This window comes from Spermophilus citellus, assembly GCF_964194105.1.
Source record: "Spermophilus citellus genome assembly, chromosome: 2".
Lineage (NCBI taxonomy): Eukaryota > Metazoa > Chordata > Mammalia > Rodentia > Sciuridae > Spermophilus > Spermophilus citellus.
In genome coordinates, this window is record NC_138183.1 from 122812677 (window position 1) to 122830043 (window position 17367).

Here is a 17367-nt window from a genome sequence, read left to right on the forward strand (position 1 = left end):
AATGTAAGGTTTAGGTGTAGGGTAAGGGTCAAGTTTAGAGCTAGGTGTATTATTAGGGTCAGAGTCAGGGTAGGGTTTGGTTTAGGTTAAGATTTAGGGTTAATGCTTGAATTAGTGGTGGGTTCAGGTTAGGGTTAGGGTAATGGATAGAATTAGGTTTATGGTTCTGGTTAGGTTTATAGTAATGGATAGGATTAGTGTTAATGATAGGGTCATTGTTAAGCCTAGGGTTAGCATTTGGGTTTGGCATTTCTTTAGGGTAATGGATAGGGTTAGAACTAAGGTTAGGGCTAGGCTTAAGGTTAGGTTTAGGATTATGGTTAGTGCTAACCCTAGGGTTAATGTTAGGGTTAGGTTTAGGATAAGTGTAGGCATTTGAGCTAGGGCTAGGGGTAGGGTGAGGGTTAGGTTTATTAGTCAAGGCTAGTGTTAGGTTTAGGGTTGGGATTATATTTAGGCTAAGGATTAGAGTTTGAGCTAGGGTTAGGGCTAGGATGAGCGTTAGCATTAGGGTTAGGTCTAAGGTTATGGTTAGGGTTATGATTAGGGCTAGGTTTAGGGCTAGGATAAGGGCTAGGTTTTGTGTGATATTTAGGGCTAACATTAGGGATTGGGTAAAGTAAGAGCGAGGGATAAGGTTATGACTAGTTTTAGGGTAAGGGCTATGGATAAGTCTAGTGTTAGGGTTAGGTTTTGGTTTAGGTTAAGTTTTAGAGCTAGAGTTTCTATTAGATTAAGGGACATTGTGGGGTTAGGGTTAGTTTTAGGTTTAGAGCCACAATTAGGACTAGTGTTTGGTCTAGTGAGAGGTTTAGTCTTTATGTTAGATTAAGGGTTATTGTTAGGGCTAGTGCTAGGTTTTTGTTTAGGGCTAAGGCTAGATTTATGACTGTATTTAAAATTAGGTTTTTCTAGTGTTAGTATTACTGTTATGTTTAGGTTTAGATTTACTGGTAGAGGTAGTGTTAGGGTTTGGTTTATGGTTAGTGTCAGGTTTAGATCTAGGGTTAGTGTTAGGGTCAGAATAAGGGTCAGGGATAGGGTTAAAGTTAGACCTAGAATGAGGGCTACGTTTAAGACTTGAAATAGATTTAGGGTTTGGGAAAGGCTAAGAATTATGGTTAGGACTAGGGTAGCATTAGGGTGAGGATTTGGTTTAGGGTAAGGGATAGGGTTAGAGGTAGGACTATGGTTAGGGTAAGGGTTAGGGTTAGTGTTAGAGTTAGGGTTAAGGTCAGCATTAGTGTTTGGTTTTGGGTTATAGTTAGGTTAAGGGTTAGTGTTAGGGTTAGTGTAAGGTTTAGGTTTAGGATTAGGTGAGTGTTAGGGTTAGAGTTAGGGTCAGGGTTAGGGTTAATGTTAGGATTAGGGTTAGGACAGCTTTAGGTTTAGGGTTAGGGTAGTGTTTGTGTTAGGGTTAGGGTTAGGATTACATTAAGGTTAGGGATAGGTTTAGGTATGGTTAGGGTTAGTCTAAGGGGGGTTTGTATTCAGGTTAGGGTTAGGGTTACGGTAAGGTTTAGGGCTAGTGTTAGGCTTAAGGTTAGGTTTATTGTTAGGGTAAAGTTCAGGGTTAGGATTAGTGTTAGGGTCAGGGTTAGGTTTAGGGTTACAGTTAGTGTTAGGGTTACTGTTAGGGTTTGTGTGAGAATTAGGATTTGGGTTAGGGTTAGGGTTACAGTTAAGATTAGGGTTACATTTAGGGTTAGGTTTAGGATTAGGGTTAGGCTTAGGGTAAGGTTAGTGTTAGGTTTAGAGTTAGTGTTTGTGATAGGGTTAGGGTTAGAATTAGCATTCAGGTTAGGGTTAGTTTTAAAGTTAAAGTTGGTGTTAGGTTTAGGTTTAGTGATAGGGTTAGTGTTTTGTTTAGGCTTAGGGTTTTTGTTAGAGTTAGGTTTTGGGTTAGCATTAGAGTTAGATTTAGCATTAGGATTAGGGTTAGGGTTAGTATTATGGTTAGGGTAATGTTAGTGTTACAGTTAGAGTTAGGGTTAGTGTTAGGTTTAGGCTTAGGGTTAGGGTTAATGTTATAGAGTTAGGGTTGGGGTTAGGAGTTGTGTTAGGTTTAGGGTTAAAGTTAGTGTTAGGGTTAGTGTTAGGGTTAGTTTTAGGGTTAGGATTAGGCTAGGGTTAGGGTTAGTTTAGGGTTAGTTTTAGGGTTAGGGTTAGGCAAGGGTTAGGGTTAGTTTAGGGTTACGTTTAGGGTTAGGGTTTGTGTTAGGATTAGGGTTAAAGTTAGGGTGTGTATTAGGGTTATTGTTAGGATGTGGGTTAGTGTTAGGGTTAGGTCTCGTGTTAAGGCTAGGTTTGGGGTTAGTGTTAAGATAAGGTGTAGGTTTACAGTTAAGGTTAGGGTTATTGTTATAGTTAGCATTAGGGATTGGGTTAGGATTAGTGTTTGGTTTAAGGTTACAGTTAGGTTTATGGTTAGTGTTAAGGTTAGGGTTAGATTTAGTGTTAAGGTTAGTGTTAGGTTTATGGTGAGGTTTAGTGTTAGTTTAGGGTTAAGTTTAGGTTTAGTGTTAGGGTAAGAGTTAGGGTTAGGGTTAGTCTTGGGTTTAGTGTTTGGGTTAGGATTTGTGTTAGGGTTAGCTTTAGGGTTAGGGTTAGAGTTACTGTTAGGATTAGGTTTTGAGTTTGAATTAGTATTAGTGTTAGGGTTAAGGTTAGGGTTAGTGTTAGTGTTTGAGTTAGGGTTATAGTTAGGTTTAGGGTTAGTGTTAGGTTTAGGGTTACGGTTAGTGATAGGTTTATTGTTAGGATTAGGTGAGTGTTAGGGTTAGGGCAATGGTTAAGGTTAGGGTTAGTGTTACGGTTAGGGTTAGGGTTAGGGACAAGGTTAGATTTAGGGTTAGGTTAGGGTTTGTGTTAGGGTTAGCTTTATGGTTAGGGTTACAGTTAGGATATGGGTTAGCTTTAGGGTTAGGGTAATGGTTAGTGTTAGGGTTAGGGTTATTTTTGTGTTAGGGTTAGGATTAGTGTTAGTGTTAGGGTTAGGGTTACTATGGAGAGGGTTAGGGTTTGTAACAGGGTTAGGGTGAGGGTTAGGGTTACGATTAGAATTACCATTAGGGTTAAGGATAGGGTTAGGGTTAGTGTTAGGGTTAAGGTTAGGGTTAGGAGTAGTGTAAAAGTTAGGGTTAGTGTTACGGTTAGGGTTGGTGTTAGGGTTAGGATTGGAGTTAGGGTTATTTTTAGGGTTAGGTTTAGGATTAGGTTTAGTGTTATGGTTAGCATTAGGGTTAGATTTAGGGTTACTGTTATGCTTACCATTAGGAATAGAGTTAAGATTAGGGTTAGTGTTAGCATTAGGGTTAGGGTTAGGGTTAGTTTTCATGTTTGGGTTATGGTTATGGTTAGTTTAATGTTACGGTTAGTGTTAGGCTTATGGTTAGGGTTAGGGTTAGGGTTAGTGTTTGGCTTAGGGTTAGGATAACAGTAAGCTTTAGGGTTGATGTTAGGGTTAGGGTTAGGATTAGGGTTAGGTTTAGTGCTAGGATTAGGGTTATGCTTAGGGTTAGGTTTAGGTTTAGTGTTAGGGTTAGGGTTATGCTTAGGTTTAGGGTTATTGATCGTTTTATTGTTAGGGTTAGGGTTTGGGTTAGGGTTAGGTTTACAGGTAAGATTAGGGTTATGGTTAGGGTTAAGGTTAGTATTAGGGTAAGGGTTAGTGTTAGAATTAGGGTTAGTGTTTGTGATAGGGTTAGGTTTCCAGTTAGGGTTAGGGATAGGATTAGGGTTACTTTTAGGTTTAGGGTTAAAATTAGGGGTAAGGTTTTTGGTACAGTTAGGTTTAGGGTTAGTGTTAGGGTTAGGGTTATGTTTATGGTTAAATTTAGTTTTGGGGTTAGGGTTAGGGTTAGGGTTCTGGTTAGGTTTAGTTTTGGTTATGATTAGTGTTAGGGTTATGGTTACGATTTGGGTTAGAGTGAGGCTTATGTTTAGGTTTAGGGTTAGTTTTAGGGTTCCTTGTAGGTTTGGGTTAGGGTTATAATTATTGTTAGGGTTAGGATTAGGTTAAGGTTTGTGTTAGGGTAAGGTTTAGGGTGAGGGTTAGGGGTAGTGTTAGCTTTAAGGTTAGGTTCAGTGTTATTGTTATTGTTATTGTTGGTTAGGTTTAGTAATAGTGTTAGGTTAGGTTAGTGTTAGCTTTGGGTTTATGGTTAGGATAGGGTTAGGTTTAGAGTTTGTGTTGGAGTTACGATTGGGGTTAGTTTTAGGGTTAGATGTAGGTTTATAGTTAGGATTAGGGTTAGTGTTAGAGTTAGAATTAGGGTTAGGTTTAGGATTAGTGTTTGCATTAGTGTTAGAGTTAGGTTGAGTCTTAGTGTTAGCGTTAGGGTTAGAGTAAGTGTTAGGGTTAGGGTTAAGTTTATGGTGAGGTTTAGTGTTTGTGTTAGTGTTAGGATTAGGGTTTGTGAGAGTTTTAGGGTTAGGTTTAGGGTTAGTGTTAGGGTTAGGGATAGGTTTGGGATTAGTTTTAATGTCAGGGCTAGAGTTAGGGTTAGGTTTAGGGTTCGTGTAAATTCAGTGTTACTGTTAGTGTTAGAATTAGGATTAGAAATAGTGTTAGGGTTAAGGATAGGTTTAGGGTTATTTTAGGTTTAGGGTTAGAATTAGGGTTAGGGATAGTGTTATGGTTAGGTTTAGGATTAGTATTAGAGTTAGGGTTAGGGTTGGGTTTACAGTTACTGTTAGGGTTACTGTTAGGGTTAGGTTCGTGTTTGTGATAGGGTTAGGGTTAAGGTTATTAAGGTTATGATTAAGATTAGAGGTAGATTTAGGTTTAGGCTTAGGGTTATGGTTAAGGTTAGGATTAGTGTTAGGTTTAGGGTTAGGGTTAGGGTTATGGTTAGTTATAGGGTTAGAATTGTAGTTAGAGTTAGTGTTAGGGTTAGATTCAGGGTTAGTGTTACAGTTAGTGTTAGGGTAAGCCTTAGGCTTAGGGAAGGTTTAGGGTTAAAGTTAGGTTAGGGTTAGGGCTTGGTTAGGGTTTGTGTTACGGTTGGCGTTAGGGTTAGGGTTTTTGTTAGGGTTAGGGTTAGGGTGTGGGTTAGTGTTAGGGTTATGCTTAGGGTGATATTTAGGGTTCATGTTAGAGTTATGGTTAGGGTTAGTTATAGGTTTATGTTTAGGATTAGGGTTAGTGTAACAGTTAGAATTAGGGTTCGGTTTAGGATTAATATTTGCGTTAGTGTTAGAGTTAGGTTGAGGCTTAGTGTTAGTGTTAGGGTTAGAGTAAGTGTTAGGGTTAGGGTTTCATTTATTGTGAGGTTTAGGGTTAGTATTAGTGTTAGGATTAGGGTACATGAGAGTGTTAGTGTTAGGGTTAGTGTTAGGGTTAGGGTTAGGTTTATGGTTATTGTAAGGGTTAGGGTTAGTGTGTTAGGATTAGGGATAGTGTTAGGGTTAGGGATAGGTTTAGGGTTAGTTTTAGGGTTAAGGCTGGGGATTGTTTTAGGGTTAGGGTTCGTGCTAGGGTTAGGGTTTGGGTTATGGTTAGGGTTACTTTTAGGGTTAGGATTAAGGTTATGGTTAGGTTTAGGGATAGTTTAACAGTTAGTGTTAATGTTAGAGTTAGGGTTAGGGTTCATGTTAGTGTTAGGGATAGGTTAGTGTTAGGGTTAGGATTAGGTTTAGGGTTAGCTTTAGTGTTAGTGTTATGGTTAGGGTTGGGGACAGTGTTAGGGTTAGGGCTATGGTTAGGGTTAGTGTTAGTCTTGCAGTTAGGGTTAGGGTTAGTTTTAGGATTCGTTTTAGGATTAGGGTTAGGGTTATGTTTAGGGTTAGTTTTAGGGTTAGGTTTAGTTTTATGGTTTGGGTTAGGGTTAGGGTTGGTTTTAGAGTTCAGGTTAGGGTTAGAGTTGGTTTTAGAGTTCTGGTTAGGGTTAGGTTTAGTGTTAAGATTGTGATTGTATGAGGGATATGGTTTGTGTTAGGGTAAGGTTTAGGGTTAGGGTTTATGTTAGGGTTAGGGATAGGGTAAGGGTTAGAGTTAGGGTTAGAAATTGGGGTAGACTGAGGCTTAGTGTTAGATTGAGGTTTTGTTTTAAGGTTACTTTTAAATTAGGGTTAGTGTTAAGGTTAGGATTAGATTTAGTTTTAGTGTTAGGGGTTGTGTTATGGTAAGGATTAGGGTGAGGATTAGGGGTAGGGTTAGGTTTAGGGTTAGGTTCAGTGTTAGTGTTAGGGTTAGGGTTAGGGATAGTGTTAGGTTTAGGGGTAGGTTTAGGGTTACTTTTAGGTTTAGGATTGGAATTAGGGTCAGGGTTAGTGTTTCGGTTAGGGTTAGGGTTATGGTTAGATTTTGTATTAGGGTTATGGTTAGGTTTATGGTTAAGCTTAGTTTTCCAGTTAGGGTTAGGTTTAGTGTTAGGGTTAGGGTTAAGATTAATTTTAGTATTAGTTTTAGGGTCTGGTTTATGTTTAGTGTTAAGGCTAGTGTTAGGGTAAGATTATGGTTTGTGTTAGGGTAAGGGTTAGGTTTAGGTTTTGTTTTAGGGTTAGAGTTAAAATTATGGTTTTGGTTATGATTAGAAAAATGGTTAGAGTGAGGCATAGGGTTAAGGTTTAGTTTTAAAGTTACGGGAACTTTAGTTATAGAGTAAGGGTTTAGGTTAGAGTAAGGGTTAGTGTTAGTGTTAGGGTTAAAGTAAGGTTTAGGGATAGGGTTAGTGTTAGGTTTAGGGTTAGGGTTAGTGATAGGGTTAGTGTTGTTGTTAGGGTTAGTGTTAGGATTAGGGTTAGGTTTAGTGTTAGGGTTAGTTTTAGTTTTATGTTTAGGTTTAGGGTTAGCGTAAGAATTGGGGTTAGGGTTAGATTTAGGGTTAGTGTTAGGGTTACGGTTAGGTTTAGGGTTAGCTTTAGTGTTAGTGTTAGGGTTAGGGTTAGAAAGAGTGTTACAGTTAGAGACAGATTTAGGTTTAGGGCTAAGTTTAGTGTTAGGGTTAGTATTACAGTTAGGGTTAGGATTAGGGTTTGTTTTAGGGTTAGGGATAGGGTTATGTTTACGGTTAGTTCTAGGGTTATGGTTAAGTTTAGGTTTGGGTTAAGGTTAGGGTTAGTTTTTCAGATATGATTAGGGTTAGTGTTAGGGTTAGGGTTAGTGTTAGGATTAGTGTACGTGTGAGGGATATGGTTTGTGTTAGGATAAGGGTTAGAGTTAGGGTTTGTGATAGGATTAAAAATAGGGTTAGGGTTAGGGTTAGGGTTAGGATTTGGGTTAGAGTGAGGATTAAGTTTAGGCTTAGGGATAGGTTTAGAGTTACTTGTAGGTTAGGGTTAGTGTTAGGGTTAGGGATAGGATTAGTGTTAGGGTTAGGTTTAGGTTTAGGGTGAGGGTTAGGTGTAGGGTTGGGTTTAGGTTTAGGTTCAGTGTTACTGTTAGTGTTAGGGTTAGGTATAGGAATAGTGTTAGTATCAAGGATAGGTTTAGGGTTATTTTTAGATTTAGGGTTAGAATTAGGGTTAGAGATAGTGTTACGGTTAGGGTTAGGCTTATGGTTAATGTTAGTATTAAAATTAGGGTTAGGTTTATGGTTAAGATTAGTTTTTTGGTTAGGGTTTGAGTTATGGTTAGGGTTAGATTTAGAATTAGGGTTAGTGTTTCAGTAAGTGTCAGTGTTAAGCTTAGTGTTTGTGTGAGAATTATGGTTTGTGTTAGGGTAAGGGTTAGGTTTAAGTTTTGTGTTAGATTAGAGATAAAACTAGGGTTTTGCTTATGATTAGAAAGAGGGTTAGAGTGAGGCGTAGGGTTAGGGTTAGGATTAGTTTTAGGGTTATGTGTAGTTTAGTTATAGTGTTAACATTAGGGATAAGGTTAGTATTATTGTTAGTGTTAAAGTAAGGGATAGGGTTAGTGTTCTGTTTAGGGTTAGGCTTAGGCTTAGGATTAGTGATAGGGTTAGTGTTGGGGTTAGGTTTAGTGTTAGGATTATGGTTAGGGGTAGTGTTAGAGTTAGTGTTAGGTTTAGAGTTAGGTTTAGGGTTAGTGTAATGGTTAGGGTTAGGATTAGTTCCAGGGTTAGTGTTACTGTTAGGGTTAGGGTTAGAGAGAGTGTTAGGGTTAGGGATAGGTTTAAGGTGAGGGCTAGAAATAGGGTTAGGGTTACTGTAACAGTTAGGGTTAGGGTTAGGTTTATGTTTAGGGTTAGTTCTAGGGTTAGGGTTAGGGTTCAGGTTAGGTTTAGGTTTAGTTTTAGAGTTAGGGTAGGGTTAGGGTTAGTGTTAGGATTAGTGTTCATGTGAGGGATATGGTTTGTGTTAGGGTATGGTTAAAGTTATGTTTAGGATTAGGGTTAGAGTGAGGCTTAGGGTAAGGTTTAGGGTTAGTTTTAGGGTTACTTGTAGGTTAGGGTTAGTTGTAGAGTAAGGGTTAGGATTAGTGTTAGGGTTAAGGTTAAGGTTTGTGTTAGGGTAAGGATTAGGGTGAGGGTTAGGGGCAGGGTTAGGTTTAGGGATAGGTTCAGTGTTAAGGTTAGGGTTAGGGATAGTGGTAGGGTTAGGGATAGGATTAGGGTTACTTTTAGGTTTAGGGTTAGAATTAGGTTTAAGGTTAGTGTTAAGGTTAGGGTTAGGGTTAGAGTTAGGGTTTGTGTTAGGGTTAGCATTATGTTTATGGTTAAAGTTAGTTTGGGGGTTAAAGTTAGGGTTAGGGTTCTGATTAGGGTTAGAGTCAGTTTTAGAATTGGGTTTAGGGTTTGGGTTAGGTTAGTGTTAAAGTTAGTGTTAGGGTAAGAATAATTATTTGTGTTAGGGTAAGGGTTAGGTTTAGGTTTTTTTGTAGGGTCAGAGTTAAAATTAGGGTTTTGGTTATAATTAGAAAGAGGGATAGAGAGAGGCATAGGGTTAAGTTTACTTTTAGGGTTAGGTATAGTTTTAGGGTAAGGGTTAGTGTTAGTGTTAGTATCAGGGTTAAATTAGGAGTCAGGGATAGGGTTAGTGTTAGGTTTACGGTTAGGCTTAGGGTTAGGGTTAGTGATAGGGTTATTATTGGGGTTATGGTTAGTGTTAGGTTTAGTGTTAGGGTTTGTCTTAGGTTTAGGGTTAGGTTTACGGTTACATAAGGATTAGGGTTAGGGTTAGGGTTCAGTTAGGTTTAGGGTTAGGTTCAGGGTTATGTTTAGTTATAGAGTTAGGGTTGGGGTTAGGGTTAGTGTTAGAGTTAGGGTTTGTTTTAGGGTTAATGTAAGGGTTAGAATTTGTGTTAGGGTTAGGGAAGTGTTAGGGCTAGGTTTAAGGTTAGGGTTAGTGTAAGGATTCGTGTTAGGGATAGGATTAAATTTAGTATTAGGGTTAGGGTTAGGGTTAGTGTTAGGTTTAGGATTGGGGTTCGGGTTATTGTTAGGGTTAGTGTTATGGTTAGCGTTATAGTACATTTAGGGTTACTGTTAGGGTTAGAGTTAGTTTTAGTGTTAGTGTTAGTGTTAGGGTTAGGGTTAGGGTTAGTGTTAGATAAAAGTTAGGTTTATTTTAGCTTATGTTCAAGGTTATGTTTTGGGTTAGGGATTGTGTTAGGGTTATGGTTATGTTAGGGTTCGTGTTACATTAGATTTAGGGTTAGGGTTAGGGTAAGGATTACTGTAAGGGTTTGTGTTAGGTTAGGGTTAGTGTTAGGGTTAGGGTTAGTGTTAGGGTTAGGGTTAGTGTTATGGTTATTGTTAAGTTTAGGGTTAGTGTTAGTGTTAGTGTTAAAGTTAGGATTAGGGTTAGGATTAGTGTTAGGTTTAGGGTTAAAATTTGTGTTAGGGTTATGGTTAGGATTATATTTAGGGTTACATTTATGGTTAGGATTAGCATTAAGGTTAGGGTTAGACTTAGGTTAGGGTTAGGGCAGGGTTAAGGTTAGTGTTAGGGTTCAAGTAAGGGTTAGGATTAGGGTTAATGTTAGGGTTAGGTTTGGTTTAGGGTTAGGTTAGAATTAGGGTTAGAGTTAGGGTTCGTGTTAGGTTTAAGGTTAGGGTAATAGTTAGCTTTATGTTTATGGTTAGCGTTATGATTAGGGTTAGTGTTAGTGTTAGGGTTAGGGTTATACTTAGGTTTAGAGTTAGTGTTATGATTAGGGTTAGGTTTTGGGATAGCTTTAGGTTCAGGGGTAGGTTTAGAGATATTGTTACGGTTAGGTTTAGGTTTAGGATTAGGGTTAGGTTTAAAGTTAGGATTAGTGTTAGTGTTAGGGTTAGTTTTAGGGTTAGGACTAGGGTTTCTTTTAGGGTTAGGGTTAGGGTTACGGTAGGGTTTGTGTTAGGATTAGGTTTAGGGTTAGTGTTAGGGTTAGGGTGAGGGTTACGGTTAGGGTAAAATTTAGGGTTAGATTTAGGGTTACGTTTAGAGTTAGTGTTAGTGTTAGTGTTAGGGTTAGTGTTAGGATTAGGTTTTAGGTTAGTGTAAGGTTTATCATTAGGGTTTGTGTAGGGGTTATGGTTAGGGTTATAGTTAGGGTTATGATAAAGGTTAGTATTAGGTTTAGAGTTATGTGGTGAGCTATTTTGCTGTGCTGCCTTGTGTGGGCATGAGCTTAATTCTTGGGCTGAGACCCAGTTCTTTGTTTTCAGCCACTCCCTAGAATGGAATGTATCAATTGTCCAGCTCCTGGAACAAACTGTTTTCAAGAAGTGCTTGTTGTTTTGCACAAGCTGGAACTGGGTGTCTCTTGCCTTGTGTGCAAGTGCTGGGTCTATCATTCTATTGGCTGCTGCTGTGTTGCTATGCGCTCTTTGTCCAATGGTGTACGAGCAGGGCTGCAGTTGAAGTATATAAGGGGTGGTTTTTTCGGACTCGGGGTCTTTCCTCTCATCTATACCTAATGGATGCTCCCAATAAAGCGTGTTAAAGAAGAATCCTGTTGTTGTCGTCATTCCTGCTGGCGGGTAGACGCGACAAGTGGTGCCGAAATCCCGGGAATTGTCATCTGTCAGCTACGAGGGGACCCCCGATATTTTGCGGGAGGATTCAGAACTTTACACGTGGAGCGGTGGCGCCGGTAAGTAATCCCCTGATCCGGTGGCTCTGGCTTAGTATAGTGCTCTATCATGGGTCAATATCAGTCTGTTTTCCTGAAACCACTAAAAGGGGACAGGAGATTTTGGTGGAGCATCAGGATACTGGGTCAGAGTCAGAGGAATCTAAGCAAGAAAGACATGAAACAAAACAAAAAAAGGGGATCTAATGCAAAGTTAAGTGAAAGTGCACTCAAGGAACAAAAGGACGTGACTCCAGCGTTAGGAGCACGCCCGAAACTCTATCCAGATTTATCTGCCTTCCGTAAATTAAAGATAGTTGACTCAGATGAGTCTGAGTCGGAAGGTGAGTCAGAAGGCTTTACCCCAGAAGAAGAACAAAGCTTAGAGAAAATGGTGGCTGAATATGAGCATGGCCGCTATGACGCGGCAATGGCCGCCGCCCTTCTTCCTCCGAAGCCTCCGGCGTATTCTGTAGCTAAACAACTGTTGCCACGTAAAGGGTCTCCACCCACTGCTCCAGGTGGAGCTTGTGGCTTCATAAAACGCAGTACTTGGAGGAAGCTGGAGGAGGAGGGGGCATATCCTGTTGGTGCATATCCTGTCTTTGAGGATGCACAGGGACAGAGATATTTTGAGCCCATTCCTTATAAATTAGTTAAAGACATAGCTGAATCTGTCAGGACTAATGGTGTCACAGCATCTTTTACAATTGCATTGCTTGAACGCTTATATCTTAATGCTATGGCACCAATGGATTGGTATCATTTAGCAAAGGCTTGTCTCTCCATGGGACAATATCTTGATTTTAAGGCATTATACTTGGATGCCGCTATACAACAGGCTCATGCGAATGCGGCTGATGGTCAACAAGCCTGGGATGTGGAGATGCTGACCGGGACAGGTCAGTGGGCCCAAAATCAAAATGTTTATCCATTAGTAGTATATCAACAAATTAATATTTTGGCCTTACGTGCCTGGAAGGCTCTCCCCAATAGAGGTGAAACAACAGGGAATCTTACAAATTCATACAGGGCCCAGCTGAGCCATTTTCAGATTTTGTCGCCCGAATGCTTCAAGCAGCTTCAAAAATTTTGGGGGATACGGAGCAGGCGATGCCCCTAGTGAAGCAGTTAGTGTATGAACAATGTGTTAATCATACTGACAATTCTACTATAGTTGATTGTACTGTAAAAGAGTGTTATTTAACCCAGTGTTGGAATACTTCCTTGTCATTGGCTTTGGTGGTAAAGGTTCCGACCTTTGTGCCCATGCCAGTTAAGGCCGATCCTAATTCTTTTCCCCTGGTACAGTTGGTCAGGGAAAGGAGAGATTTCGGCATTACAGCTGCTATATTTACAGCTATTGTGGCGTCTGCCGCAGCAGCTACCACTGCAGCCATAGCTATGGCCTCTCAGGTACAAACAGCTCAAGTCATTAATAGTGTAGTAGATCAAACAGCTAAAGCCTTAACTACGGTGGAAGAAATCAATAGACATCTTACTGCTGGTATTTACTTGCTTAATCAAAGAGTAGATATAATACAAGAACAAGTAGAGGAAGTTTATAAAATTACTCAGTTAGGATGTGTATCTCATTATAAGTATGTGTGTGTTACTCCTTTATATTACAATATGACTGCTTCCGTGGAACAGAGTAATAGATTGTCTAGATTTCTACAGGGAAACTGGACCCAGGAAGGAGAGCGACTCACTCAAGAACTGCTGTCTCAGATTGCTAACTTAAATGGAACACACGTGGAACCTCTTTCTGTTGCAGACTTCGCCTCCTGGGCTTCTTCTATATTTTCCTACTTTAAAGAGTGGGTAGGGGTTGGGTTATTTAGTGCTATGCTTCTTTGTGGCCTTGTCTTATGCCTTTGGATGATTTGTCGTATGCGACGCACGCAGCAGAGTGATAGAGTCAAGGTAGTTCAGGCACTTGCTGCACTGGAACCTGGGGCCTCCCCACAAATTTGGCTAGCCAGCTTGGCAAAATCCTAAAACCCCTGTTTTGATGTGGATGGCCTTTGCACACCAAGTGACCTTGTTGTCATTGCACCTTGGAAGGCTTCCATGTCTTAGGAAGACAGCCTTTGCACTCTGAAGGGTAAATGTTGCCCATTGCACTCAGAAAGGTGACTTCCTTGTTTGGCCTTTGAATGCCACCCTTGATCGGAGGGGTCATCATGAGGACACTTCCTGGATCGGGAGAATTTCAAATGGCTCGAACAAAACTAAAAAGGGGGAACTGTGGTGAGCTATTTTGCTGTGCTGCCTTGTGTGGGCGTGAGCCTAATTCTTGGGCTGAGACCCAGTTCTTTGTTTTCAGCCACTCCCTAGAATGGAATGTATCAATTGTCCAGCTCCTGGAACAAACTGTTTTCAAGAAGTGCTTGTTGTTTTGCACAAGCTGGAACTGGGTGTCTCTTGCCTTGTGTGCAAGTGCTGGGTCTATCATTCTATTGGCTGCTGCTGTGTTGCTATGCGCTCTTTGTCCAATGGTGTACGAGCAGGGCTGCAGTTGAAGTATATAAGGGGTGGTTTTTTCGGACTCGGGGTCTTTCCTCTCATCTATACCTAATGGATGCTCCCAATAAAGCGTGTTAAAGAAGAATCCTGTTGTTGTCGTCATTCCTGCTGGCGGGTAGACACGACAGAGTTAGGTGGAGGTTTAGGGTTAGGTTAGGGTTAGGGTTAGGGTTAGGGATAGTGTTAGGGCTAGGGTTAGGATTAGTGTTAGCATTAGAGTTAAAGTTTGTGTTAAATTAGGGTTATGGTTATGGTTACTGTTCATGTTAGGGATAGGGTTATTGTTTTTGTTAGTTTTAGTTTTATCTTTAGTGTTAGGGTTAGGATTAGTGTTAGGGATAGGTTTAGGTTTATGGTTAGAGACAGTGTTAGGGTTAGGGTTAGGGGTAGTTTTAATGTTATGGATAGGGTTATGGTTAGGTTTAGTGTTAGAGTTATGGTTAAGGTTAGATTTAGTTTTTATTTATTTAGTTTTATCTTGGATTAAGGTTAGAGTTAGGTTTATGGTTAGTGTTAGAATTAGGGTTAGGGTTAGTGTTAGGTTTAGAATTAGGGTTAGGGTGAGGCTTAAGTTTAGTGTCAGGGTTGGGTTTAGATTTAGGGTTAGGTTTTAGGGTTGGCATTAGAGTTAGGGTTATGGTTAGATTAAGGGTAGTATTTAGTTTAGGGTATGTTTTAGGGTTAGGGTTAGGGATAGTGTTATGATGAGGATGAGTGTTAGAGTTAGGTTCCGGTTAGGGGTGGGATAGGGTTCGTTTTGGGGTTAGGGTAGGGTTATTGTTAAGTTTAGGTTGAGGGTTAGAGTTAGAGTTAGGTTTGGTGTTAGTGTTAGATTACTGCTAGGGTTATGGTTAGGATTAGTGTTAGTGTTAGGTTTAGGGTTAGGGATAGAGTTATGGTTTGGTTTAGGGCTAGTGTTAGTGACATGATTACAGTTAGGATAAGGGTTAGGTTTAGGTTTAGGTTTAAGGTTAGGCTTAGGGTTAGGGTTAGAGTTAGGGTTAGGGTTAAAATTACTGTTAGGGTTAGGGTTAGGCTTAGGGTTAGGGTTAGAGTTAGGTTTAGGGTTAAAATTAGTGTTAGGGTTAGGTTTAGGGTATTATTGTTTGGGTTAAATTTAGGTTAATGGTTAGAATTAGGGTTAGGGATATTTTTAAGGTTTGTATTATGGTTAGGTTTAGGGTTAGTGTTAAAATTAGGGTTAGGGATAGGGTATGGTTAGTGTTAAGTTGCAGTTAGGGTTTGTGTTATTGTCAGAAATAAAGTTTGGGTTAGGGTTAGTGTTACGTTAAGGTTAGGCTAGGGTTCGGTTAGGGTTAGGGTTATGGAAAGGATTAGGGTTAGGGTTATGGTTGGGGATAGGGTTGCAATTAGGGTTATGGTTAGGATTAGGGTTAATATTAGGGTTAGGTTTAAAAGTAGGGTTTGAATAATAATAATAAAAAAATGTAGGGTTTGTGTTAGGGTTAGGGTTAGCATTAGGGTTTGTTTTAGGGTTAGGGTTAGGGTTAGGGTTAGTGTTAGGATTAGTTTTAGGATTAGGGTTAAAGTTAGATTTGTGTTAGGGTTAGTGTTTAGGTTATGGTGTGGTTTAGAGTAAGTTTTATGGTTAGGGTTATTGTTATGATGAGAGTTAGTGTTAGGGTAAGGGTTAGGGTTAGGATTTGAGTTAGGGTTAGGATTAGGTTTGGGGTTAGTGTTATGGTTAGGGTTAGTGTTAGCATTAGTGTTAGCATTAGGGTTAGTGTTAGCTTTAATGTTATTGTTAAGGTTAGGGTTAGAGTTAGGGTTAGTGTTAGGATTAAGGTTAGGGTTTCTGTTATGTTTAGTGTTAGTGTTAGAGTTAGGGTTAGTGTTAGGGTTAGGGGCAGGTTTAGGGTTAGTGTTAGGGTTAGGGTTAGGGTTAGTGTTAGGGTTAGGGTTAGGGTTAGGGTTAGTGTTTTGGTTAGGGTTCAGGTTATGGTTAGGGTTAAGGTTAGTGTTAGTGATAGGTTTAGTGTTAGGGTTAGGGTTAGTGTTAAGATTAGGGTTAGGATTAGTGTTAGGGTAACTGTTAGGTTTAGTGTTAGGGTAAATGTTAGGTTTACCTTTAGGTTTAGGATTAGTGTTAGGGTTAGGGTTAATTTTAGTATTCGGTGTCAGTTTAAGGTTAGTGTTAGGGTTTGGTTTGTGGTTTGTGTTAGGATTACAGCCAGGTTTAGGGATTGTGTTAGGGTTAGGGTAAGAGTTAGGTTTATGGTTAAGGTCATGGTTAAGATTAGGGTTAGTTAGGGTTAGGATTAGCATTAGGGTTAGTGTTAGGGTTAGTGGTAGGTTTAGGGTTAAGTTGGGGTTAGGCTTTGTGATAGGATTAGAGTTGGGGTTAGGTTTAGTGTTAGTGTTAGGGTTAGTGTCACAGTTCCTCTTAGGGAAAGGATTATGTTTAGGGTTAGGGCTACAGTTAGGATTACGTTTAGGTTAACATTAGGATTATGATGTGAGTTATGATTTATGTTAGAGTTAGGGTTATGCTTAGGTTTTGGGCTACAGTTAGGGTTAGGGTTAAGAATAGGGTTACAATTAGGGTTAGGGTTAATGTTAGGTTTAGTGTTAGGTTTAGTGTTAGGGTTCTGTTTATGGTTAGGGTTAGGTTTAGTGGTAGGCCTGGGGTTAGGGTTAGGGTTAGTGTTTGCGTAAGGGTTAGGGTTAGGTTTAGGGTTTGGATTACTGCTAGGTTTAAGGTTACGATTGGGGTTAGGGTTAGGTTTCGTGTTTGGTTTAGGGTTTTGTTTTGGCTTAGGGGTAGGATTAGGTTTAGAGTTATGGGTAGGATTAGGGTTAGAGTTAAGTTTAGGGTTAGGTTTACATTAGATTTAGGGTTACGAGTAGTGTTAGGGTTAGTTTTAGAGTAAGGAGTTTGGTTAGGGTTAGGATTAGTGTTAGGGTTAGGGTTAGGTTTAAGTTTAGCGTTAGTGTTAGGGTAAGGGTTAGTGAGAGGGTTATGGTTGGAGTTAGGGTTAGTGTTATGGTTATTGTTAGGGTTACTGTTATGGTTAATTTAGGGTTAGGGTTAGGTAAGAGTTAGTGTTAAAGTTAGTGTTAGTGTTAGCATTAAGTTTAGGGTTGCAGTTAGTATTAGGGTAGGGTTAATGTTAGGGTTAGGGTTAGATTTAGAGTTAGTGTTATAGTTAAGGTTAGAATTTGTGTTAGGATTAGGGTTAGTTTAAATGTTATGGTTACGGTTAGGATAAGGTTTAGGGTTAGGATTAGTGTTAGTGTTAGGTTTTGTGTTAGAGCTACTGTTAGGGATAGTGTTAGGGTTAGAGTTAGGGTTAGTGTTAGTTTTAGGGTTATGGTTAGTGTTAGGGTTAGCTTTATGTTTGAGTTAGGGTGAGGTTTCGTGTTAGGGTTAGGATTAGGGTTAGGGTTGGGGTTAGGGTTATTGTTAGGTTTAGGGCTAGGGTTAGTGTTAAGTTTAGCATTAGGGTTAGGTAAGGATGAGGATTAGGGTTACGTTAGGGTCAGGGTTATGGTTTAGATTAGGGTTTGTGTTAGGGTTAGGGTTAGATTTAATGTTAGTGTTAGGGATAGGGTAAGGGTTAGTATTAGGGTTAGGGTAGGTTTAAGATTATTGTTAAGGTTAGAGTTAGGGTTATGGTTAGCGTTAGTGTTTTCTTTAGAATTAGGAATCATGTTATGGTTAGTGTTAGTGTTATTGTTAGGGTAAGAGTTAGTGTTAGGTTAGGGTTAGGGTTAAAAAGAGTGTTAGTGTTAGGGGCAAGTTTAGGTTTAGTGTCAGGGTTAGGGTGATGGTTAGTGTTAGTGTTATGGTTAGGATAGAGTTAGAGTTAGGGTTAGTGTTAGTGTTAGTGTTAGTGATAGTGTTAGGGTTAAGGTTA

At 39.7% G+C, this 17367-nt stretch overlaps 1 long non-coding RNA gene across 2 annotated transcripts; it reads left to right on the forward strand.

The window, feature by feature from the left end:
• The first annotated feature begins 10523 nt into the window (after window positions 1–10523).
• LOC308638473 lies at window positions 10524–13480 on the forward strand. Of its 2 annotated transcripts, none has more exons than XR_014019846.1 (2): window positions 10524–10981; window positions 12631–13480. It is a non-coding gene; the product is annotated as an uncharacterized lncRNA (long non-coding RNA). The 2 variants fall into 2 exon arrangements; XR_014019847.1 differs by having other exon boundaries at window positions 12641–13480.
• The last annotated feature ends 3887 nt before the right edge of the window (window positions 13481–17367 follow it).